The 26,236-nt window shown below is 39.3% G+C and overlaps 1 protein-coding gene across 17 annotated transcripts in view; it reads right to left on the bottom strand.

Moving 5' to 3' along the window:
• LOC123322257 (latrophilin Cirl) overlaps positions 1-26,236 on the bottom strand; it is a 137,692-nt gene that overhangs the window by 47,322 nt on the left and 64,134 nt on the right. For 2 of the 17 annotated variants that reach the window (XM_044910181.1, XM_044910188.1), the window contains exon 1: positions 23,728-23,930. The exons of the other annotated variants lie outside the window; for them this stretch is intronic. The gene's annotated coding sequence lies outside the window, so the exon portion shown is untranslated. Of the gene's footprint in view, positions 1-23,727; positions 23,931-26,236 lie in introns of those variants that run through there. 17 annotated transcript variants of the gene reach the window in all.

Raw genomic sequence — 26,236 nt, 5'->3', positions numbered from 1 at the left:
GAAGAATAGAGAAACGTCTCCTTCATGCCCTATGAGTCTGGACGCCTTCGGAAATTTTCATGTGTTCCCATTGAAAGAAGCTTCCCGAGACATTTCAACACATCAGAAGCTCAGATGGTTGGGTCTTGGAAAAGACAGTTTTGGGTGATGTCACGCCAATCTGATCTACCATTTTTGTGACCTACAGGAATAGCTTTATGAACCCTCGAACAAGAAAGTGTCCTATTCAAGATCACTACTGACTTTTATAACTGGTTTTTCTCTCCATCTATGACTTTCTAAAGAAAAGATCTAAGGCCGTAATATTCCATGGTCTGAGTCTCCTTTACAATTCAGAAAGAATACCGATTTCTGTGAATTTAAACTCAGTGAGTTGTTGTAAAGTGCTGACACGAAGACTTGTGCCAAGTTTCGTGGAGATAACATCAGTAGAAAATAGGAAAATTCGCCAATGACGCTCAGATTTTGTTGGGACACTTTGTATAATCCGTAGTACACTGAGATGTTTTCAGCATTATTTTGCGATTTCAGGATGGGATTTAAAGCAACGAGAAGTGTCTACAGAAAGCCATAACTTCCTTTGGTCTGTGTCGTTCAAAGAAGATCTGTAGAATAGCAACGTTTTACATATTCTTCAGTTTTCCAGCGGCAAACTCGGCAACTTTTTCGGGGTGTCGGTGAGGGATGCGGCCCAACTATACCGTCGTTCCGTAAAGAAAACACTTTCGCATCTTACTTCAGTTTCCTGGACGGAAGTTAATTTAGACGTCTTCGCTTTCCATTCAGGTCTCGCGAAGTCGTTTTAGCCGAGACCCTACGGCCTAAGGCGCAACCCGAAATTCGGCTTTTCGTGGACTTCTCCCTGGGACATCGCTGAATGAAATGTAATTTATGGAGTGGGCGGTAATTTTCGCCAAAACTTCTGGGCATTGTATAGAATTTTTCCCGTCCACCGTGGACCTTGTTATATGAGGGGTATTTCGTTATATCCCATGATAGGATTGAGGAAAGTTGCGGTTTTTCGTTATTTCTCCTTCTCTACATTTCCCACGACGATTCCGTGAAAACGAGCTGACGTCGGAGGATTCGGGCATAACCCGCAAGGTTCGCGTTTTTTTTCTCCTCGCGTGGTGGAATCGAACATACCACGTTCGTCGTTCTGCTCGAGAATTCGATCCATAATTTGCAATAATTTTCTTGGTCTGTTCTTTCCAATGCTGGAGTGAAATTTCCACGAAATGAAACCCATCTAGTGTTCAATAATTCTACGTCTAGATGAATTATCTCATCTCAGATTTGCAAAATTTCAACTAGCAACGTGGTACCGTCCATATCGCAACTACTTACGCGAAATTTCGGATTGATCAATGAACCTAAAAGCATTCGCCTATTTCTCTTTCCCGAATAGGTCGGCCAGGTTGAAATTCTTCCACACGGCTGAGAATCGGGGGGATGTATTATGGTGGAAAGAGGCACGTCAAGGTGGCGTGATTAATATTTGTAGAGCATGCGATCTGATTTGTGTAAATTGGCAACAGTGTGTAGCGCCGCGGCCCCGCGATTTTTACAATCGATAGTCCAATAGTCCGAAACTCATTTCATTATACGCTACCGTGCGCTCTATTTTTTCCCTTTCTTTTCCGCCTCCATTGTTTTTTTTTTCTCCGTGTGCATCGGCATGCACACCTTGCACGTTCAATCATATCGTTCTTCGCGCGATCGTGATCTTTCGGCGTAATCATTTTTTCTTTTTAATTTTCATTTTTCATTTCGTATTCGGAACAAATGGACGACATGCAATAATTGAATAAACAACGCCGAAAGGTCTTACATTTTCTGGCTCCACCCAACTTGTAGGTACAAAGGTAGATTTGCATTAATTTGAATAATTGAACGTGGTACAACTACAGGGTTGAAAATCTAGAATCAGCAACGGATTTGGTGCCATTTTATGAACATTTTTCCGTCAATTTATGGGGGCGAAAATGGCGAAAACGCGAAACGTGGGAACAGCGTATGTTGTCGAAAGCCACTCCGAAATAAAAAAAAACGAATACCACCCACATTTTCCATTGAACATTTTTAGTTATGTGACAATTGAAAAAAAATTGAAATATGAATCGCTAAACTGACCTATTCTAATCACCGGTCTAGATCGATGAACAAATCTGAGATTTCATGAAGATGAATGGAATAAGAAAGGGAAAACTGCGATGTTGTAGAGAGAGGGTGAGGAGCGACAGGGGAGTTTATGGAAAAGTTCCTAATTCAAATAAATTTTCAGCGTGAGTTATGTTCTTGGAATTGGTCGTGCGGACACTTTTCCTTAAGTAACAGCTGCAACCGCCCGAAATCAATGGTTAATTTGAATAAATCATACCTAAAAATCATTGAATCTTAATTGGTAGTATTCTAGAATATTCATGAAATGATTAATTCCCATCTCTCTAGATGCAAATCGCGGTCGTTTTCGAGTGTGGAAATGAATAACTCAAGGAAAATCGGCAGAAATGGGAATAATGTGAAAACGATTGGATTGCGTCATCTGGATCCACGACATTCATCGCGTTTTCGCCGAATCAAGAAATGCTCCACAGCGTCTACCGACACGCTATTTCCGAACATAATTTCGAAAATCAACAACCAGAATTAAGAGGCCTCAACATTTTAACATCTTTCGACAAGAGCTACTCAAAAAATGGGAGTACAGCTCTGAAAAAAGTTGATACACACCCAGTACATTTTAGTCGTCGAAATCTCTCCCTCTCTCCCAATTCATAAAATCATCGCAACTGCTTACGGACACTTCGTGAAACCGTTCTAACAGAACGACACGATATAGAAATTCCTGATGATGTTCACTGCTGTTCGAAACAGGAGGAATTCCCTCAGGATAAACCGCTTTTTCGTCCCTCTTCCACATTCTCCCTCAACGGCATTTTTTCGGTATCGTATAAAATAGTCTTTCCTACGCTCTAGCAGGAGTAATTTAATTTATGTTTTAGTTCAGCTGGCAAATTGCATGCAGATTATCAGTACGGCTTTGTGGTGGGCTAATATTACAATTTTCGGAATAAAATAGAAGCATATAACGGTCCGGAACGTATAGCCGTATCACCTTGCAGCAGCTTTTCAAGTATTACCATGTTTCCCATACTGGAAATTGCTGTTCTGCTCAATTTAATACCTCCGGTTGGTATGCAATCTTTTTAATCGTGCTCCGGCTTCAAAGCACCACATTTGGCCAGGTTATAACATCCACAAGTGGTATATTTGGTACCATAACGATAAAGGTGCATATATTTTCCTCTGCGCAAGGTATATCTATCCCTCCGACATAGAATGATCAATGGTCACGTTTGCGCAAATGATTTATTAGTGCAATATTCCGAACAAATATGAACGAAGATAAAATCGGACAGTTTATCACTTCAAGTATCCCATGCGAAGTCGTTTCACAATGAATTAGCTCAATAACTGTGGGTTTTCATTGAGCGATTATCGAATGAATATAATATAAGAAAAGTTTCACAACTCGTAATATGTTTGTTAGTGAAACGGTTCCTACCCGACTGCTGTTTATGTCACGCAAGTATCAGAAAAGCGGTTTTTTGTAAATCATAAAAATAGCACAACTATTAATAATCCTACAACTGGGGTGGGAATACATATAGAAATACGCATGTAAGTATAGTTGTATGAGGGTTGCCCCATTAACCCCTCGATCGCGTGTTTTCTTATCGTCATTATACAGAACACTACATGTAGGTAACTTCACCATCTGATGTATTGTGAATCAGATGGTACACTTGTAACAACATTTCTTTCATCCCCTAACTAATAGAGCGATACCAAATTATCTAGCACTCATTTATCGATCATCATGATCTCCGAATTTTCGTCTGCAAGCTCATATTTACTCTCCGAGTTTCACACGTCCGAAAGAAGGGCAAAAAAAAACGGAAATTTATCGTTTATTTTGCAGAAACTTTAAATAATGAATTTATGAAGGATTTATCTCAAGTGCGAGATAGTTCGGATGATATATCGAACGAGAGAGAGGACCTAGTACAATTTTCTCCAATTATAGGTTTCCTTCTGAACATCTTACGGAAGTATTGGCAGTTTCTCTCTCTTTGCAAAGGCGGAAAAATGAAAAGGGACCGTACGAAGTGCCACAGCACGTTGAGAAGTTCAATTTCCGATTGCTGTAGTAAAAAACAGATATGAGATTTCTTCAGAGATTTCTTTAATATCGACGGTTCGCCAGAAGGTGTAGTATATCGGAAGCATATAAATTTCGGCTTGACGCATTCCATCTAAGCGATGGGCCCTCATCCAAATCATAAGCATGAAAAATTTATTGCATTCAACCATATTCGGTAGAGAGGACAGAAAGAAAAAGGATCGACCTATTCGCCTCTCATATTTATTGATGCCATATATTTTTTCGGAATGTTGTCGAGGTTTCAACGAACTTTGTTTTTAGTTACCATTCAAATTTTATTATGGCTCATACGAAAAGGCCCAAGGTAGACTGACCTTCGGATTTACATAGTTGCCGGGCGATTAATAAAGTGCATGCTGAGAAAAATGACAGCTATAGACAATATGCCTGGTGGTCCCACTTTATTGAAGACTGCGATGAAGGAAATATAGTCTTTTTTCTCTTCGTTAACATCTCTCAGGAGATGCATCCAACAGTTCGACATGCTCTCTGCATTTTTGAATCATAGTTCTAATGATAAACGAACAAAACCTTTTTTATTACCATCCTACCTTACATGTGCACGTTGAGAGGGGTTAGTACATATTTGGAGAGTTAATTTTCAAATAAATGTGTTTTAAATTCGCTTACGTACCAGTGGATCAGAGGATAAAGACTAGTCAACACTTCCAGAGTGCCACCATCACCTGAGAGAAACAACTGAAATGAGCAGATGCCGAAGAAACGAGTCGAGGGACGTTGACTGATGATTGGCCGATATTAAATCCGTGAAGTACAAAGTTTACAATGCTCTACTACTGCCATTGGTTAGATGGAACATTATTTTCAGTTCAACAGTTGATTTCACACAATTTCCTAACTTCAAAGATGGTGAATACGACAGGAACAGCAGAAAATGGAGCGCGAGATATATTCTACGGTCGAATAGGGAAGTTTCGAATTTCAAGCACATGTGGCAGGTTTTCTTATTTCATGATTATCATTGCATTATTCTCTGTGTGTTATATGATACTCTGGCCTATGCATTTCAGTAGAAATTCGACACAAATATCTTACGTACACCTTCAAACAAATACTCAACAATTAAACCACGTTATTTTTACCACGAGATGTAGGGATATGATACTTTATAGACGATTGTTTCAATTTCCTTCGAATAATTCCATATTTAGATATTGTTTAGGGTTAAAACTTCAGTGGTGCAGTCTGAAGCATCAACACCATGAGAAAGTGAATATTAGAATAACTTTTTCTGAACTGAATTTGAACCTATTTGAGGATTTACTGACACATCTTCAAACTCGCTTTGATGGGTGCATGTTTTCGAAATCAAACTGAATAAACTTCTGGTTCACTTGATCTCTGTTCGAGATACGGATACTGAGAAGAGAGAAAAACAGCGTCTACAATTTGGACAACGATGGGCGCAGTTAGGAAGCAGATAAAAATCTGGGAGCAACATCCCGAAGCTACTTCAGTTCGACTGGAATCCGCTTAAATAATTCATAGGCTCCTGCGATGCACCAAGGTCAGTCCTGTACAGATTACAATTGCAGTGGTTTGCTTAATCGATTTGCGGCTTAAGGAATTACTATCCGAAGATTCAATCAGTTGAACACAATCAGCACCCGCATTATTCCGGGGCCGATGGAAATGTCCATTTGCTGCGAGTCAGGTTGAACCACCAAGAATCTAACCCTATGGCGTGACGGTCGATGAATGATATTTCAGCAATTCCAAGGGTGTTCAAGAAGCCTGAGTACTGTAATCAATCCCCAAAACAAACGTCCCAAGATGGATCGCCCGACTCATTGCGTCACGCCTGTTCGCTCCGCGCATGTCGGCATTTTTCCGAACTTCTTATTATCACAACGGACGCAAATGAGGCACATGCGTCGTTAATGGAGTGTAATATCAGCAAGTTGGATTTTACAATCGGACTCCGTTTTCAGTGAAAGGGATAAATGGGGCAGAAGTTTTGGAGAACATAGCTGTCTCTCGGAATTCTTTGTCCCGCGAACAATGAGTTAACTTTTTGCGTGGGCATGAAATAATGAAAGGTACGAACTATTTCCCGAAAGGGGAACTTTCCACATAAATAATTTAACACTGTCACATGTTGTTCTTGGTATACGTGGGCTGCTAGGGGGGGAACGACAGAAATCGAATTATCGAAACGTAGATATCATACGTGGCGGAACAAATGAAGGTCTGCAATTAATACCCATTCAAAAATGCGCACGTTTCATTTCATCGGGAATCTAAGCTGCACGAAATCTGAAGCTCTTTATGCGATAGGTGAAATGTTGCAGAAATTATACAAAGGTTTTTTTGTTTACACGTAACCTGACAATCAATATTCCTGCTTTTGTCATCGTATCATCCCTTTCACGTTACACCAAGTCGTAAATAGTATCCACCAAGAATATGTATCGAATTAGATTGAAACTGAATCGCACAAAGTTAACATTCTTCATCCAAACAATCAGGAAGGATTCAGGAGAGCATTTTCGTAAGATATCATTGGATATTTGGAAGCCTTTTTTTGACAGTGTCACTTAATACAGTTCATGTCAGCCGTGGCAATAAACCAAGCACAACCAGATAGATATATTAAGTGATTGAGCACAACACATGGCGGGACTATATTTGACTTGACGAACTCAAATTGAATGAAATAGATGACAAATATACAGCATTATCCTAGTGTGGAATAGATGCAAGTTCGCTAACGATGGAACACGGAGGCACTGATTATTTCCCTAAACTTTCAATGAATCCTCAGAGAACGTCTTTATTGGAATACCGAATAATGGATCTGAAAATCAAGTCAATTACGTATTCCTCCGTGCCGCTATTGGGTGAAGCGTGAAAATATCTCATATACGTAACTTTACTCTGTAGAATCTCGTCGTGAGGTAATAGATGTAAAGTGAGTTAAACTTGGGAAAAGTTAGAAGGTACAATATCGTTGTATAAATTTCAATCCTTCACGACAGTCACTCACTTTGATCTTCCTCGCCTATTGCTTTCTATTTCACGGAAACTTTTATTTGGAATGTCATGTCGCCCAAGGATCCACTACATTCTCAAGGAATAATGTAAATATGGATCTTTCCCTTTGAGTTTCCCACAAAGTTATTCCTCAAGTTCTGTCTATGTTATTCCGCATTCACAATTTCAAGAAGTGGACTATCAATTAACTTACACTTCGTTGATTCATTCGACCATTCCCAGATGAAGTTATATACCATCACCAAGCTGAAGATACTACGCATATAGTGGAAGTAACAAATTTTGTAATTCACTTTTCAGTTTCTTCATTTTCAATTTTTTTACTGTTAGTTCTGCGCAGTAAAATCATCGAATCCGTTGAACAAACAACGAAAAAGTTTGAGCCATAATTGGTCGGGTAGGAAAAAAAGATAGCCGCAGGCTCGACGTTTCGAAGTTTCAGGTACGTAACAAATTCATCATACGCTTCCGCATGACTGATTTGCTCATGTCATGCGCCGCTCCATGAAATTAACTCTAAGAATTAATTGAGGAGGTAACACACACACATTCCTAATTAAAAGCGCTCGAATTTAACGCCCAGAGGCGAATTATTAATGTGATATATTTCAGGGTTGGTTCATGTTGCTTCCGAATGTTTAACAACAATAATTCATTTTCGTCCTGCTACTTGACGATTTCGAGAACGAGAAGCAGACGTTGGAAGTGACGTGAAGTTTATCTTCAGCTATTAGAACGACAGTTTCTTCATGAAATTTATACGGATAGTGTCATAGATCTAGTGCTCCACATAAGTAATTGAAAAATATTTGATGAACATCGGCTGATATCTATAAAGACTATAGCTTCATTTATTTTATGACATGTTGTGCCCAAAACACGAAAAATTTATCGAACCATTTCCTTGACAAGAAAATATTTTTTCAGTGAAAGCTGGTCGATTCTCTGTTTTTGGCTGTGTGCATCTTCGTTTGAACCTGCTGAAACTTCCTGGTGATGAATAGTTCCAGTAATTCCCGATTGTGCTATGTAATGAATTAATAAGGCGAACCAACAATTTTCAATTCCGCACAACAGGAGCGCGATAATTTATATTCAAAGGTTGAACTGGTAGGACATAAAAGCGAACATGCTTCACGTTTTCACGCCCAACGTAACATCCCTGCTCGAAAAACGGGGCACGTACGCTCATTTAGACTAAACGTAACTAATACTTGAATCAAATGAAATTCCATGAGCTTAACCGTTCGCGAGCGAGCGTGAGCTTCGTTCAGAAAAAAACCGGAATCTTAGCGTTTCGCTACAGTTCACCGCCATGATTTTCATAACCGAGTTTTACACCGACGAAAAAAAGGCGTATTTATACGGAATTACCATACGAATTCCTTTCAGTGCACCTGAAAGGGGAAAACAGTCTACCGTTTATTCATACTAACTGGCTTCGCACACTGCGTTACATCTTCATGTTTTTCATCATCCTCCTTTCGCTGGCGTGAACTATCCACAGGTTATTCGTTGTTGTGTGAAGGAAGTAATCTTAGAAGGGACATAATATGAAGGTACTAGCGTACACAGGGGAGAAAATTCTGGAAATTAGTCGAGGAGAGCCCTCGATAGAATACAGAGGCTAGCCTGTGTTTGTATCACTGGAGCCAAGAGAATGTGCCCATGGACTAGGGCATTGGAGATCCATTATTCAATCGGCCAAAATATCATCGATAAACTGCAACTTCTAGTTAGATTGTGAAAATACTTGAAATGAAGCACAATTTCCATTAGCGATGTATTTCTGTATGTACGAGATCCTGATCCGGGTATGATCACGAGGCGCGAGAGGGGATATTCTCACAGGCTACGTACCATAAGGAGAGGTCAAATTTGAAAGGGCAATCTACCGGGTGAAAATAAGAACAAGTCTTGGAAATTGATCAAACCGTTCTCGGTTCCTTTGAACATATATGCAATTTCCAGTTAATTACGTATCCAGTTAGGAGGCATATGGAGCCAGTTGCTTCGATATAGTGCGTGTCGTGTATATTCCTTGTTTCGCACCGAACGTAGTGAATTAGCGGTCCCAAGTTGGTTAACTTCAAACATCGTCCTCCATACCGCTCTCTCCTCTCTCTGCTACACCACGTCGTGGATGTTTAGTCCCGTTAGCCATACGAATTTTCGGGGGTAATGGTGGCCCGGTCCGAATGGAAGTCGTTATGGGCCCTGCCCGATCATTTATTTCAATGAAATTGCTAAATTTACCTATGCACTATAAATCACCGTGGCCAGTTCCTAGCCATGAACTGGGTCAACTGCCCGGTCTAATGAGTAGCGCACGTGACCTTTCCCGGAGTGAAGAACAAGAAATCTAAGTTGAAAAACAACCGCAGCTCGGAATCACGGCAATGATCAACATATCTCCGATTGTTGTACATCATTCGGATCGAACTGTAAATTTGAATCTGATCGTAAATATAGTATGAAATGTCAGTTTCGTTGCATTAAATATCTTCCGAGCTAACGGATATTTTCGATGTTATAATATACTTCGGAATGCCCTGCGAACAGTACAAGGTGCAATGACTCCTAACAGAGAGGCTATCTGAGTGAAAAACACGGAATATTCCTTGAAACATTTCACATTTCATCGGGGAAACGGCACGCAACGAATTTGTAGAGAAATAAGCTACGAACGCGAATCACTTCTGATGGGAACATAACACGTTGTTTTCCTATCCGATCATGCATTTTCCCACTAAATATTTCTCTATTCCAAACTCGATTTTCCTTCCCAAGGACGACGATTCCACGGTTAACCAAAATTCTATAATGCCACATAAAGGTGCGTTATTTTAAATATTTAATCAGAAAGACAAAAATTACACTTTGATTCGAACGTTAGTACACCAAGAGTTTCCCAATAGGAACAATATATTTTTAGAGAATGATGTTCCTTAAAACTTTTTAAGAGGTGACATTTCCGAAACATATAGTCCCCTGTTGGAAAACCCTCCAGAAAGTTCTCGATTCCCGGAAAAAGTTATCGAAAATTGACAATTCCCCGCCCAATGCCGTTCCCCACCTGCCAGTGAAAAAATTCATAAATGCAGCTATAAATATCATTCTCGCTACATTGAATGCTCAATGCTCAGTGACGCCAAATATGGATGAATGCCGTTTACGTCCACAAACTTCAAATGCTTATTCAGCTTATGAAAGTATAATAGGGGAAATTTTATCCGTTTGCAAATCTCGACTTGTAGCCGATATTTTTCATATATAATTGCGACACAAAGTACTACATCTGAAGGAATCCACCTCACTTTGTTCTAATGGAATCGATATTTCATTCGGGCGAAGTTCTCGTGTGTAACTCAGAAAGTAACTGATAATAATTTGAATAGAGAAACCGGTTTGTGATGTGAGCCTGTACTTGTAGCGTCCCGTTCAAATTGGCTCCGTTGTAATGGGCTCTGAATATTGACGATTTTTCCGTTTCGTAGCCATTGCTTTGTCTTCACGAAACTCCGCAGACATGCTTTCAGCCATCTGTGACATTTTATGACATTCGTCTTTGTACCAAGCATCAGATGTTTCCCGAAGAATTTTTTAGGATTCGAGTGTTCAATGAGACGTATTCGAAGGAGATTTTCATTTCGAAGCTGTTTAGAAATATTAAAAGATCCACTTTTGATAAAAGTCCAAGATTATTCCGAACATTCTGGCCTATTTTTACCATAAGTATTAATATGTGTATATTAACATGCTATTCTAATCTGAATTACATTCACTTTCTTCCAGACATTCTCACGACTTCATTATCCAACGAAGATATATGGTGGAACAGTCCATTTAACAGTAGCTTTCACCATTTCATTCAAAGAAAAGCTCGACTTATCTTTCCTGATCTCGACAGGCGTCGACAATTCATCACATTCAAAGCATTATGTTTGTCGTCTTTTCAAAATGATTTCACATACTTTTATTGCAGAGAGATGCTGATGTAACAATTACAGAACGCATCGAAAAAATGAACATCCATCAAAAATATACGACTCCTAATTTAGAGCCCATATCGAGCTCGATTTCAGTATTTACGAAAAAGGTTCTTTAAAATCCAAGATTAAATTTAATAGCACCTTTGAAAGTTTAATCTCTAGGTTGAAATTAAACGAATGAACCAACAAAACACTTCGAATTACTCCACCTTGTGGTGAAAATAGAGAAGAAGTTTCAAATCTTTTTTTTTTTGCATGAGCAGAACATAATCTATACGCGACTCCTTCACCAAATGAACTAAAGCTATGAGTGTTAACTCACCAAGCTGTCACCTTTTGAAAATCGTATATCCACGAATAAACTTACCTAAAACAAAAAGGACTAAAATTAATGGTTGAGCAAGGAGAATAATCAAACACAGAATATATTATATGTATTTTAACTCGTCAACAATGGAATTTCATGTACTGTCAGTCAGAGACAGAATTTGATCTCGTATCTGGTGATTACGAAGGATTTATAGGCCCAAGATTTCTGTACTGGATTCACGTTGAAAACTTAGGTAATGCGGATAATAAATGAGACTATATTTCATCTTTCTCATTCACTGCGAATGAAAGGAATAGAAGTTATTCGGTATATTATCCTGAACCTGTGCTTGGATACTTAATTCCATCGAGAATTTTATTAATTTATTTTCAGAGACGCCTTGATTATTTTCATTTTTTATTTTTGTCTGGTACAGGTTTATTTAGTGCAGCGGTGTCACGTTAACTTACAAGGGATACAAGTGGCATTCGGTAGTTCTTTCAGAATGATTCATTATGTTTCTTTGAAACTACTCCCGTATGTGGACGACTTCGTATGGGATTTATGTCCGACGAAAATAAGGGGAAGTTAAACTACTTGAGTGAAATGCACCTTTTTGAAAAACACCGCAATATGCGGATTTTAAACGATCCACTGCCCATAGGCAGTGGCGTTAGGCAGGGCGCTACAGGCACGCCATTTTAATTCACCAAAATATAGCGTTCTACGTTGCAGTTCATAACGTGGAAAAAGCACGATTTTAGTTAGTGGAATTGCCCATGTAAGAGGGTTACAATTTTTCCATGCTCGATCCCCAGCCATCGCTGTTGGAATTATACGAGGTAATCTTTCGTTCGAGTTCTTGCATTTTCGATCGGAAATGAACGATTATCTCGATTCAGGGCGCATTTCGCGGACAAATTGCATTGCAATTTGTCACGAAGCACCCCCACACTGAGAACGGGCACACCTGAACTATTAGCGTCGACGAAGTTTGGGGTGTGTATGACGAATATTTATCAATCAGAATTATAGCGCCCCGCAGAAGGTGAAATAGTTTGATAGAATGACGAATCACATCTGAGGAGGTTGTAGATTTCGAACGATGGTGGTGGTCCATAAATCACACGTGAAAGCGTACGATGATCGCTGTCGAGAGGAACGGTAATGGATTTTCCAGGGGACAAACAATTTTTTGGCCAATTCTTCGAATATTTATGTTCCTATGACAAGAACAAATGTTCAGCGGTCTCAATATATTAAATTCAAACTTCATTTGAACTCTTAATCAGCCCAACTGTTTCAACACTCCATAAAATTACTCAGCAACATTTGGTTATGTAGATAAACAAAGTTTTCAATGGTTATTTCGAATTTGGCACTGTTCAACAATTCAGCGCCGAAAAAAGATTTAATGACATAAAGCAGCGCAAAGTAAAATACTCAAAACAATTCGTTTCCCCCATGCTGAACATTTCTGTGCGAACACTCTAGATCTATATCTCATTGTATGAAGTGTTCGAATATCTTGTAAATATTGTGAACAAATTTATGCACCTCCATTTTAACAGGTCAAGGTCCTTTCTAGGCATCTCACGCCGTCAACTAAATCGAAGAATAGAGTGTGATTTATAGATGCTTCAGCCGTAAATCAGTTCTATAACGAACAAGAACTCACAGCTTTAGGTATGTATTAAGGCTTTTGTTGTAAGTGAGGAGTAGTTAGCATTCATGAAAATACATGTTTTTGTTGACAACGTCTTTTTGAGGCCTGCCATGAAACTATAGTTGACACTTTTCATGGCTGTCAACAGTTGTCGCCAAATTCTGCCGAAATTTGTTCTTGAATATTGAGAGCTCAGCTTCTCTTACATTGAGGAAAAACAAATTATGGTAATTACGTTCAAGCCGATGCAGAAGAGAGAAATAGAATCTCGATCTAGTGAAAAAAATAGAAGAGTTTTTATTATTTAATTTCTGTACAAATATACCACATCAAAACGAAACAAAACCTGGATTTCATCATGCGTTGTGATTGGTTTTGAGTGCGGTTCTGAATTTTGCCAGCATTTGACTTGAATTAACTGACAACACCGAGAGCCGAAGGGATGTTACCCCTGCCGAAAAAATCGAACTGGAAAAACTCGCTAGTGAGGCCGTCACGGTAAAATTGAATGGGTTTATCGATTTCCTTTATCGTTTTTTCAATAACGATGAGTTATTCTCCACTTCCTTCAATTACCTTCTTTATGGAGATAAGAATCTGCAAAGAATGTTCCAGCATAATGGCAGCCGCATTCTTTTTGAGGGAATTTCCCGATTCATTCTACATCAGATAATGAAAACTGATGGAGCAGCGGGCGCGGATGGAAGGGTGTTGCCACGTCATTTTTTTCCGCGGTTTTATCGGCGAACAATTAATTTCTGCTAATTTTCAGAGACGGGGTCGCCCGCTTATTTGGCGACCGAAGTACCTATAAAGCTTTTTACGAGCAATTAGTAACTTTCGTATAGTACCGAGCGGATGAAAAACTAACACGTGTATTCGGCGCGAACAAGAATATATTACACCGACCGCTCATAATTATTAGCAGTTAACAACTACCACCAAGCTGGGGGGTCCTAAAAAGGCCACTGCGAATTTTACGCGGAAGATCATTATTTACAGAATTGTCGGAATATTAAAACTTTCACCATCCCGCAAACCTCTGCATGCTCCGCACAAACAGGTTATATAGGTACCTACAGAAAATTCGAGATTTCATTCCTTAAAACTAACAGAGCTAAACTGAAGCGTCGAGATGTTTTATACAGGGTAAAGTACCTTTATGGTGGGTTGACAAAAATTTAAGAAAGAAACAATCTTATTGGCAGATGGCGTTACCTTGAACACAGTGAAAAATTTCACTAGAAAATTTTGAAAAACTCAAGAAAAATTCTGTGCCTCATCAAAAGCCATTCGCAAGATAACGACAGGATTGAACAAAAACCTTTGATACGTTATTTCTGAGCGAAGTAATATAATGGTGAGTTCTCAACATATTACAATTTTGACTCGGAGAAAATTGGAACTTTTTTTCCAGTTTCTATTCGAAGCGTGAAGAATACCGACGATAATCAGATGGGGAAAGCAGATAATCAGATGCCTCTTCGGGAAAAAGCGTTAATGAAGAATGTCTCAGGCCATTTGTGCGGTACGTCAGGGTGGGACGTGAACGGAGATGTGGATTTATTTGTTTATATTTAGAATGCGTGCAATGATACTCCCCAGACATCAAAACACGTATCACCGGAACCATCGCCCTTGTTTAAATTTCGGAAAAGAAGCAGCGTCACCATCGGCCATAACTGTGATGCACTCCTTGTATTAAGTGACACTCGAATATGTCAGGAGATCCTTCCGCCTCAACGAACCTTTTTAAAATAGCTCTCCTACTTCCAAACACCGACGAAATCTGTTAACTAATTTTTAACAGTCGCCTACGTATTCATTAAGGTCCCTCACGTCGCAATAGTCATTGGAGGCTATTTAATCAGCATTCGTCACTCGAGAAAGCTCCCCACGTGAAACTAAATAACGTCGCATTTGTCAACTTTTCCACAGGACCGAAAACATTCTATTCAAGGGAATGAATGGAGCCGTCCATTTCTACTGATTGAAATTATTTTCTTACAACAACCGCGTATATGGTCGATTTTAGAGTGCGAGTCTCCAACTGAATCGAAGACTGTTTTGTTGTTGTGAATGCACCAAAAAGGGCGTATTCACGACAAAAAACCGTCTGAATTTATTCTTTTAGTTCATCTATTCCAAATTAGAGCTGCCCTTCACGTTTTAGGAATGCATTTTTGAAGATATTTCGAAGACTTCGGAAATCAACCTTCGTGAGAAATCATCAGCGTTTTTCGGCTCGTTTTGTCTCGAAGTGAGCCGTAAAATAACATGTTTCCAATTCCCAGTTCGATTCCAACATCGGTTTATTATCGGAAACAGGTAATAAACCGAAAAAGCAATCAATGCAATGTCACATTCGCAATGTCAAGTGGACGAATTGTGATCTATCAGCGTTTAAACTACATTCCCAATATAACCTAATAAAACTCCGGAACTAATATCCGACTTCAAATTGAATTTCCATCGGTAAGAAACGACACCGTGATAAGGAATATCAAAACGCCGAACTGACTTGCGTTCAGTCACGAAGGTGCCACTAGCTCGGTGGTTTATTCACGAAAAGCCGGGCCAAATTTTCCACTGACATCTTCCGATCAATCGAAAAGTTCTCAAAAAAGGTGAATCGATTCGTTCGGACTGAAAGAGATTCGAATATTCATGAAACTTGAACCCGATACCGAAAATCACTGTTGTTCTTCGAATCCCAACCGAATAATATGCTTGTTACTAGGATCTCCAGTTTATTGTTTGAAAAGTTTTCCTGATATTCGTCGTCAAACATTCCGAATAAAGAGATTTTTCAACATACGAACTTCGGAAATCCGCTTCTGATGATTTTTATGGCTTCATAACGAGAACTGTGGGTTTAAATTAATTTTTCGAACTCGGTTCCAACTACATATTTCTCTACGTGTATGAAGAGTAATGAAAACCGTGTCGTAGACACAATAATTGGATATAATAAAACGAAACGCGGATGCAGATTCAATAGAATTACTAACAGTATGCTAGACCCGCGGTAGGATAACATAAACAATGTTCGAGACAAGGAAATATGCGGAATGGAGAATGGACATTTCATCCCCGAGGATATCAAGGCTACGCCTCAACCAGCTCAAGATATGAGGGTACCATTGATCATCATGCTGCAATGCACAATATAGGTGTTGCATTTTCTCTGATTAATCCTGCCCAATTTTCGGACAAATCTTCTTTTCTTGACTTCACGTCGTAAATAAATTAAATAGACGGAACATTGACCCGTTGCTTCCGCAGACAGATCGACAGACGGATTTCGACAGAAGCGTCCCGTTGCCGGGCACACAACCCTTAAATTTTCAACGTCCTGGACCCGATCCAGCAGTCAGCCTTTTACGAATGACGTCCGAAGTGGGATACTTAACTTCACGCTCGACGTGAGAAAGAAAAGGGTCCTGCTGTAACTTCCCAAGGATTAATTTTTGCATTCGGACGGGGCTGGAAACAGCGTCGTCCGGACACGGGGGCAATCGAAAAATTTATCCTCCCCCTCTCACCCCCAACCCCAAGATCCGGGCGATGTCCCGTTTTTCAGGCACCTGGGGGACCCCTTTCTGGTAACGACTTCTCGAAAGTGCACCTGTAATGGTGCATTAGAGAATGATTCATTCGGGTACGAACGGCATCCTTCTAGCTTTCCACAAACGGCTTAATAGACGAAATAAGAAAACCCGAAGTGTTACGCTCTATATAAGCGTCACTACTTTTCGGTAGCATAATGAGGAAGGCGAAGGATGAAAATTATACATATTGAATTTTGTTAAGGTCGCTAATGGTTTTTCCACCGTGACGGAACATTTTACAAGCGCTGAGGTGCATTCGTGCTTTTGCTGAGTCAGTGGTCTGACGACGGTGATGAATAGTACGCCTTTATGCTGGTGAAACTGGGTGGCTTGAATCCCGAACAAACTGTTTTGCGTTTAGAGGTTTCATTTTGAATAGCCCGCTATTTTTGCGGCTCTCATATTGAGAACTGACAACTGAAAGCTGTGACATCGATAAAAAGGAACGATAAAAGCTTCAACAACGCATCGAAATTGTGGAAATTTACTACGAACATGTGAAAATTTCGCTGAAACAGTTAGTAAAGTTATAAGTTTTCTCGGATCTGTACGAACTCTTCTGTAATTGGGAAAATGGAGCTTTTTCGCGATGTGAACAATCTAACTTGTGCCTTTCGTGTAAAAAAAACAGCGAATATTGCTTCTGTACCTCACAGTAAGGAGGAAAACTCGAAAGTGTCCGTTCCAAGTCGTCCACCATCAACGTGCTTGAAATTGAATCCGAATTTCAACGTATAATCATTATGGGCGATGAGGCCCATTTTCACAATGGAGGCTTCGTTAAATTAGCCAAACTTTCGCATTTAGGACTTGTCGTGTGCATATCAGTAGATGTTTCGTCAAAGAAAACATCACACGATCTTCGGTGCTCTGCACATCTTCCATTTGCATTTTTCATCGCCGTGAGGGTTCCAGATGATTCAAAACTCTCCCAAGTCCCCTCCAGGAACATAAATGACGATGACTTGACTAAAACTACCACACTAATATCCTGAATTAGTACCGACAATAACAATAACCAGCTGCATCCTCGTATTAAAGAACTGAACAGAGGTTTTATGGAATCGAAATAAAAATGTAATGAACTCGTTTTATGGTATCATTGCATCAGAGCAATTGGAGGAATGGTTAATTAGAATAATCAGAATTTAAGACGCCCAAGTAACGAAGGGAATAATGGCAGGACCTCAGTGTGAGGGTCAAAGAACTGCCAGTTTGTAACGAAAATAAATGAGCTCGAATTGTTGATCCGGGATACTTCATAAAGTGAATTCATCCCAGTAAAATATGTTATAGAAATTCCCAAAATTCTTCCAATACTACGTGTGAAACTCATTGAAAAAATTTGAAGCTAATAAGTGACGTAATTTCGAAGATTCCGATGGTCTTAACTGATGCAGAGGTATCATCGAAAGAAGAACCGCCTGGAGATGAATAGAAGTTTCAGGTAAATAGCGAAAGCATCCACATTTTTTTCCAGAAATACCATTATTGTTCATTGCCAGTTATTGGGAAATCTCAAGAGAGTTGTGCTGATTATCCTTGGATCGCGCATGAACAAATGCTTTCCCAATATCTCACACAATTATTCTATGATTCTCAATTATCATTACATTCATATTCTGTTTCAAGGTATTAACATTTTGCACTATCTTGATATATTGTTTGATAATTACAATTGATAAATTCGTATCAAAACACGATTTTCGATATTCTCAATGAGCTAGGTGGATTCCAAATGGAATTATCATGTTCAACCTCATTCATTAGCAAAAACCAGGTGAAAGGCAAAAATTCACACGGTTTCTGTCGTATATGAGAGATCAGTCGATATTTATTACGTCATTTCCACCTACTCGCAACACTCCCCTGTGGCTCGGAATGATGGCGACAAATTTTGAAATTCGGAAAAAAATGAAAACTTTTTTTCTACCCTCCATCGGAGCGAAGAGCAGAACGATTAGATTCTCCATTTTCAGATGAAAAAAAGTACATAATTCATCTGGAAAAATTCCGTTAACAAACGTTTTTTCTATCGGCGATACGAACACGACGAACCGAGGGTTGCAGGAGGGTAGGGGGATGGGAAAATTCTTCGATACGTAACGACATCATCCCCGAGCTATACACATCCGTTTTCATGTTGATTTAATTGAATCCACGAGATGAGGCCGGGATGCCATCTAATGGAAAATCATAATTGCCGATTAAACTTACGTACAGGACATACTGTAAGGTTGATTTCTGGGATTTCGATATCGAGCCAGTCGATTTTGATTATGGCCAGTTTCGACACGACTATCGTTGTCCGGGTACAACGATGCACCTGTATGGAATCCATTCTCGGCCTATATTGCATCAATTACGTATCATCCACAACAGGCCGATTGGAAGTGATTTAGGAGAGACATATATGACACTTACGCATCGTGTTCGGCAAATTGAATTTTCGAGAGCAGACAGTAATACAATGGGTTTTCGATAATGATCTTCATTACGGTTACTGACCGGTCTCGAAAGGGATCAACTTGAACAGGACAATAAGGTCAAACGTCCACTTCGAAAAACACGAAAAAATTCCCTTAAATCACATGCCCTGAACTTTTTTTGTCTGTTGGGTCATTTTAGGTCTAAAATAAATAGTTTATTTTACTTTTTCAATAAGAATTGGGAACAATGTGGTAGCATGTCGATGAAATTAGTTTTTATTTCGAAGAATACGAACAATTGTTCCGTACTATATTCAGGAGCGGAACATCCGAGAACATACGAGTTATTCGGTTTATTTGTTCTGATTAATCTTTGCCGGAAAACTCTGGGATAATGTAACAGACATCAAGGGTATCTTTATGAAAATAGTTTTAATGTGCCCGCGCTCGAGGTTCAACAAAAGGAGGAAACAACCGACATTTCCAGCTTCGTTTGTTTTTCTTCCTCGGCTCCCATTTATAACCTATATATTTAAAACGGCAACAACACGAAAGCGGTTTTTTTTTCCGGATAAATGCCCGAGCGGAATTTCAGGGACCTATAAAATATACCAGGGGAAATAGTAGTCAACTGAATAGCGTCAGGTGTGAACATAAAAAAGATCTGTGTGTAACGAACTGCCTGTGCTCCGTGCGCATAGCAAGGGCGGCTTCAGCTTTCGTTTTTCGGTAACTACAGTCACCACTTCACCCTAAAATTATTGCACTCCCTTGTTAGACCCCTTCAACTCTTAACTACTTTCATCAACAAAAAATATGGGCGAGGAAAATGTGGCACATGCTGTCGGTTTTTTCCGAGCGGAATAAAAAAATGTCCCGTTTCCTTTCAGAATTCTCAATCGGCTACCTTGATCAATCAGAATGATTTGCTGAATTTTTTCTAGTTGAATCTACGTAGTGAAATTTGTCGATCGAAATTTGAAACTTTTTCAGCACAGATGACAACTCCCTTGAAAAATTGATATAGGAAGGAAATTTTTCAAAAAATATGTTATTTTTTCGTGACATAAATGGATGTTCCCATATATGTATGGAATTATGAATGATTACTTGTAAACTCATCTCATTATGGTCGCTCCTGAATTCAATGAATTGAACACTGGAATAATTGAATTCAGACTAAACGAATTGACATTTCACATCGGAATATTTGAATATATTTCCAAGTTTTTCTCCAAGAATGATACGGCAAATACAACAGAATTGATTGCGCCATAAACATGGAGATTTCACAGATAATTCCCATGTTTTTTTCGAATTCTTGTACGGGTTCTTACAATATTTTTTCCTCATAATCGCTGCATTAAAGTAATAAATTTTAATTTCACTTATGTAAATACAACTTGATAATCCGTTCGCCTCTGAACGACGTGAGAGGCTGTGGCAGAGCATTTTGTTCATAAACTCAGGTATAAACTTGCCTGTGTGTACACGTTACCGGAGGGCTTAACATTATGCGAACGTAATAGTAGAAAAGATGCGCAAAATGTAAGATCCCCAAATAGGATCTCTGCCATATTTTTTGCTAAGCAAACTGATACTAGAGCTTATTGGGATGTAGTTTCACAACGTGTCATAAAATCTTGAGTAACCGAGTACTTTATTCTACTTTGTGACTTATTGATCTATAACAACCGACCCTGAAGCATGAGCAAACCGTTTTTTTTTTGTAACACAATGAACAAACGATGGTCAACCACGATTGGGCTGTATACGGGATTGCAGAGGACCTAAAATGAGTTTTAACGCCTTCTGCGGCAAATAGCCACAGTATAAAAACATAAAAATCGACTTTTCAGTTTTCAACTTAAATAACACGTGAATAAACTGGGGGTAGTTCCGAAATTGGGCCCTATAAAAGTTCCCAAAGTATTCGACTCTGACCGTAGTAGATAAGACCCGATGTTTCGGTAATACCTATAGTAGGATGGAATTCCCAGAATTCTGGTCAGGTAGTCGAGCAGATGTAGAAGTTACAAGCTGATAATACCAAATTAAGGTTCTCTTGCATAGTTTTGTATTTCTGGCTTTATCTTCTTCGGGGCCTGATGCAGTCAAGAGTTATTTATTATTGGTGACCAAAAGTGAACAGAAGAACTTGACAAGGGATGGAATTATCAGACGAACGTTAATAAAGAAGCTTGAATTGGAAGAGCTAATTTCATAATCATATACGATGATTTCCGATCTTCGAGAATATTACAAATTCGAATGCTTTGTTATTTTTCACTCAAGCAAAAGGAGGGAAATACTCAAAGATATTGAAGAACTTATTTGATAAGGTACAATTTGAAGTAAATCCCTGTTTTTGACCATAGTTGAAGTGAAGAACGGAGCTGAAATCATATCCAATAAACCGATACACAAAATTTAAGGAAAAGATTATCTTTTACGTGAATTTTTTGATTCTCTATCACACTGAAGCCAGCGGAAATTTCGAAAACTGCAACAATTGTAGTGCTAGTAACTGAGGTATTTCAAAATGAATGATTTGTGATGAGAAACGATAAAAAGAGATTCGGAATCTCGTCCACTCTTCATTTGGGCTTGGGAATTACTTTTTTCTTCTGAATTAGTAACAATACATCAAAATTTATCCTCAGATCTGAAAGCGAAATATCGACAAACGAATATAGTCGAAGCATATATAAATTGTGAGCAGAAACATGGTATAGTTACTGATTGTAGGTGTTGGAATACATGGAGTTCGAATTGAAAAAAACTCGTACAAAAATCGACAGACAACCTGGTTCCAGAAAATTGAATGTCCTAAATCTGATTTCTGACATTTCGAAAAAGATCTTGCGACTAAATGAAATGTTCTTCAAGACTTTATTGAAACCTACACCTGTGGTATCTAGAAAAGTAAAAATCAAAAGCCTCTAACACCTGAAAAATTAAGCTAAGATGGTAAACATAAAGTTATCCTTAAATCATTGAATATTTTTCAAATATGTCACCTGAAAACAACCTTCTGGAAAAATAATAATAATATATCGATATAGCTTCACTAAAACGAATCGCAATTCATTGATCCTGAAGATAACTCTTCTCGAACTGCCTGGGCGGAATTTTATGAAAAATTATGATGAAATATTCGGTACGTTCCATTATCGATTTATTACGTACCGAAATATTCAGCAGATCAAAGAATTTTACAAGCGGTTTATCGCTCGATTCGTAATAAACGTCTCATTTCTGTATCGCGAAGACATATAGATGGAAAGAAAAGATTCCGACTGACCAAACGGCCACGAAAGTATGCATGTTTGTATTTTGACAAATGCCGAACACCCGCGGGACAACAACGGGCAGCAATCTAGACCGGAATGTTGTCGGACCCAATCGACGAGAAGAAAAAAACATGTCCGCTCAAATTTTACGAAGCGTAGGACATCGATCAGTCGTGTGAATCTCCATTTCTTCTTTCTCGACTTCTATAATCTTTGTTTCAAGTAGCTGCATTAAAATTCCGATACCGAGAATTTGACCTTGCCCATAAGCGGGCGCCATTTAAGATGGTGGATTAACTTCGTGGAAGGTGAAATGATATTAATCTGAACGAAAAAGGAGAAACGATCTATTAGCAGGGGATCGATTAGATTATTCAAACTATACGAGAAAGTTGAGTAGAAACGAATTGCCGGGTAAGTGAAGGCGTAAGAATAAGACTTGATGCAGGCGCAATTTGTTCTTGATTGAGTTGCTAATTTGCAGAGGAATTGGCGTCGATGCAGCCGTCTAAAATGTATTATTCTTATTGGAATTCCAAAGTTCCGATAGGTCTTTGTTCGGGGCACTTAAATCCGAAAGAAAGAGGGTGGAGATATCGTTTATCTATTGTTGCAGAGACGGGCCGCACGGAATAGGACCAGAAAAAAAACCGGTAAGACCCGTCAGTGAATTTTCAAACTATCGGCGCGTCTCACCTTAAACGAACTTTCTGTTTGAATTTCGGCCGAAGTTGGGAAATTGTTTGCGTTACCAGCGGAAATAATCAACACGTATAAGATGGCTTCGGGAATAAAATTAAATCCCGGTGTTAGACCTGCAACAGAACAAACTGAGATTCGAGAGCGTAACACCCGATTCCACGTTACCATTTCCAAGAAGGGAAAACGGGGACTTACTGTACGGCACATCTACGAGAAGCTATTTAGTTAATGGATTTTCAATGTCATGTTTATTTATGGGAAATATTCAAATTTCGGAAATCCATTCGAAATGAGGGACACAGTGGCGGATTATGGGAGTTCTCCTTTGCGTCGGACGGCGATCCTCGTCTGTCGTTCATCGAGGATATTTTTTTATAAGCTCCGGTATTATCTTATAGGAGATTTATTAATTTCCCAGGCGCAACAACCCCGACCGAAGACTATATAACGTCTAATTAGTCCAAAGTTGGGGAAAACTTACGGGTTGGTAATTTCATATCCAGGGTAAACGGTAACTGAGTGAATTATTGGAGGTGGTATCACTAAATCCAACGGCACATCACATAATTAGATCATAAAGGTCGCGGCATCTGCACAAACGAACACTGGCACGCACCCACAATAACTGAAAACCGAGAGAACAACGTTCACCGTGTAGAGAGGAAGACACGTTGGTTGCCGTTCCGTAAGCTCGCAGTTTCTGCCTGAACCTCCGGTGTGCACGCTCGAATGACGTGGTGCTGGGCTGGGGGAACAGACCATTGGTATTCGGTGGGACTGAAGAAGGCCCCAGAGCATCGGCGAACCATGAAGATACCGACAGCGACCTCGGGTGGGGAAAATGTTAAATTTCTTTAACCCAAATCTACCTGTGGGCGGCAGTTTTAATGATAGGTATATCTAAAACAATTACTTGTTCCTCTCGCTGGGGTATTAATTTAGTCGCATCGCTTTTGCCGAATGATATTTTTTTACGTACGCTCATTAGACGTTTAAATCTTCCATAAATAATACTTTCCATACAGGAATGTTGCTTGGAACAATAGAAATTGATATACGACGAGCGATCCATGTTTTCCATCTTTGAATGATGTTGGAACCAGAACTCGACCAACAATATCACTGAAGCCCAGCAAAAAACGAGAAGAAAAACCGTTTTAGTACTTCAAATAATTCTTCAAAACGAAATTTGACAGAAAACAATCGTTTTTCACAGAGGTTTTAAAAAAAACATAACATCAGGGAAACCGTTCGAAAAAACAAAACAAAAAATCGAGTATTAGCCTACATCTCACAGATATTTGCTCTAATCGATTAATCAAAAATCACATTTCTGAAAATATTGATGCTGGACTCTTTGAATACAAAAATCAACTCTTTAACCCAATAACAATAACAATCAATGGTTTTCCAAGACAACAATGACAAAAACTGGTACCTAAAGAGCGTAATGTTAAAACAACAACAATGTCGTGGATTTTGTCAGAACTCGAGCAGACAGACCTGTACAGGTCTGAACAAAATCCATCACTAGATGCTGACAAATAAATCTCTTGGTAACATTTCCTGGCAAACCTTCTCAAGGGTCGCCCTAACGCTAACCAGGACTTCTGTTCGGTATAATTAAAACTTGAAAACAGTCGAATTGAACTCTCGATTTCAACACCCATGAAATCTGGTGTTTATCTCTTTAGTGTCTGTGAAATGTCGTCAGTTTCGCTTGTATACAGTCACAAAATTCATTTAGGAACCGAAGAAAAAGTAGCATCTCCAAAAAATATCCGGGAATCGTACGTACTGCTTGGAGAATCGATTTAACGCGAATTTTTTTGTCGCTTATAGAAGATGCGATGAATGCCAATTTGCGGTTTTTTCTTGTCGGGGCTCTTAATCCACTTCCTCAAAGATTCTACGTTAGAAGGCGAGTCTAGTTCCGTTATATCAATGTCTTCATTGAATTTTATTCTATATTCCACTTAGCCATCAGCGGTTAAGGTGAAACATAAAGTAGTTTGTTCTATACAGCGATGAGCTCAGAATAGCTTGCTTCGGTGAAATTGACTCGGTCATTGTGGTGAATTAAGCAGTCATCTAGAGAAGGATGAACTCGGGAAAAATAATGAACTCAGATTTCTCGTAGTCATAGCTTCAACTAGGTCAGAGTAGATCCACCAGTTATCATTAAAACGGAAAAAGATAGGTCTCACTACAGGTATTCGAAATTAATGTAAACAGATTTGATTGTCGAGAGGTCACCCCTCTAAATTTTGCCAATAAAAATGGTCTTCGGTCTTCCAGCAACATACTTGCTGTGTAGCCTCCCTTACTGTGTCCTTACACTGTTAATTAATAAGCGAAGAGTCTACGGTTGAAGTTTCTTCCCCTCCTTTGAAATAATGAGAAAATTTGCAGGATGTAGCTTTCGCCAACTCCCATAGTGGAGATGGATCCACATCGAATTGAGTTGTATCATTCAAAACGAGCAAATCAATGCCAACATCCAAGAGTATCGAAATACGGGGTGGAGGGCTAATTAGAAATGGGAGAGTGGGGACTTCCAACCTCTTTGGCCAAAGAGCGCTGTCCAAACATGAAATCTGCTTAGGGGAATTGAACTGATGAAAGATCCTTAGACGATTAAGTGTTTTCGCTGGACGGGGGTGGAAAGGGCTCTCTTATTTTTTGCCCGCAAAAACTTCACGGAAATGGTTTTCGCACGCACCTAATTCCTCGTAACTGGCTTTCACACTAGAGTGTTTTCCTTGGAATTTCCCCGATCCCCGGCCGTTTTCCTCGACGTTAAACGTCCGAATATTTTCGGAGGCGCAATTGTCGGCCGCGATAAACTCCCGATGGTTTTCGGTCAACGTTCCACATGGCGAAACTAATTTTCGTCACATTTTTTTTTTGTCGTCCAAGGGAGATTAACCGTCCATTCGGTGCGTCGATTGTCAACGTTCGATTCGGACGGCTCTGGTACGTCATTTCCA

Source organism: Coccinella septempunctata, chromosome X (genome assembly GCF_907165205.1).
Source record: "Coccinella septempunctata chromosome X, icCocSept1.1, whole genome shotgun sequence".
Taxonomy (NCBI): Eukaryota; Metazoa; Arthropoda; class Insecta; order Coleoptera; family Coccinellidae; genus Coccinella; species Coccinella septempunctata.
This window is presented reverse-complemented; position numbering and strand designations above follow the sequence as displayed.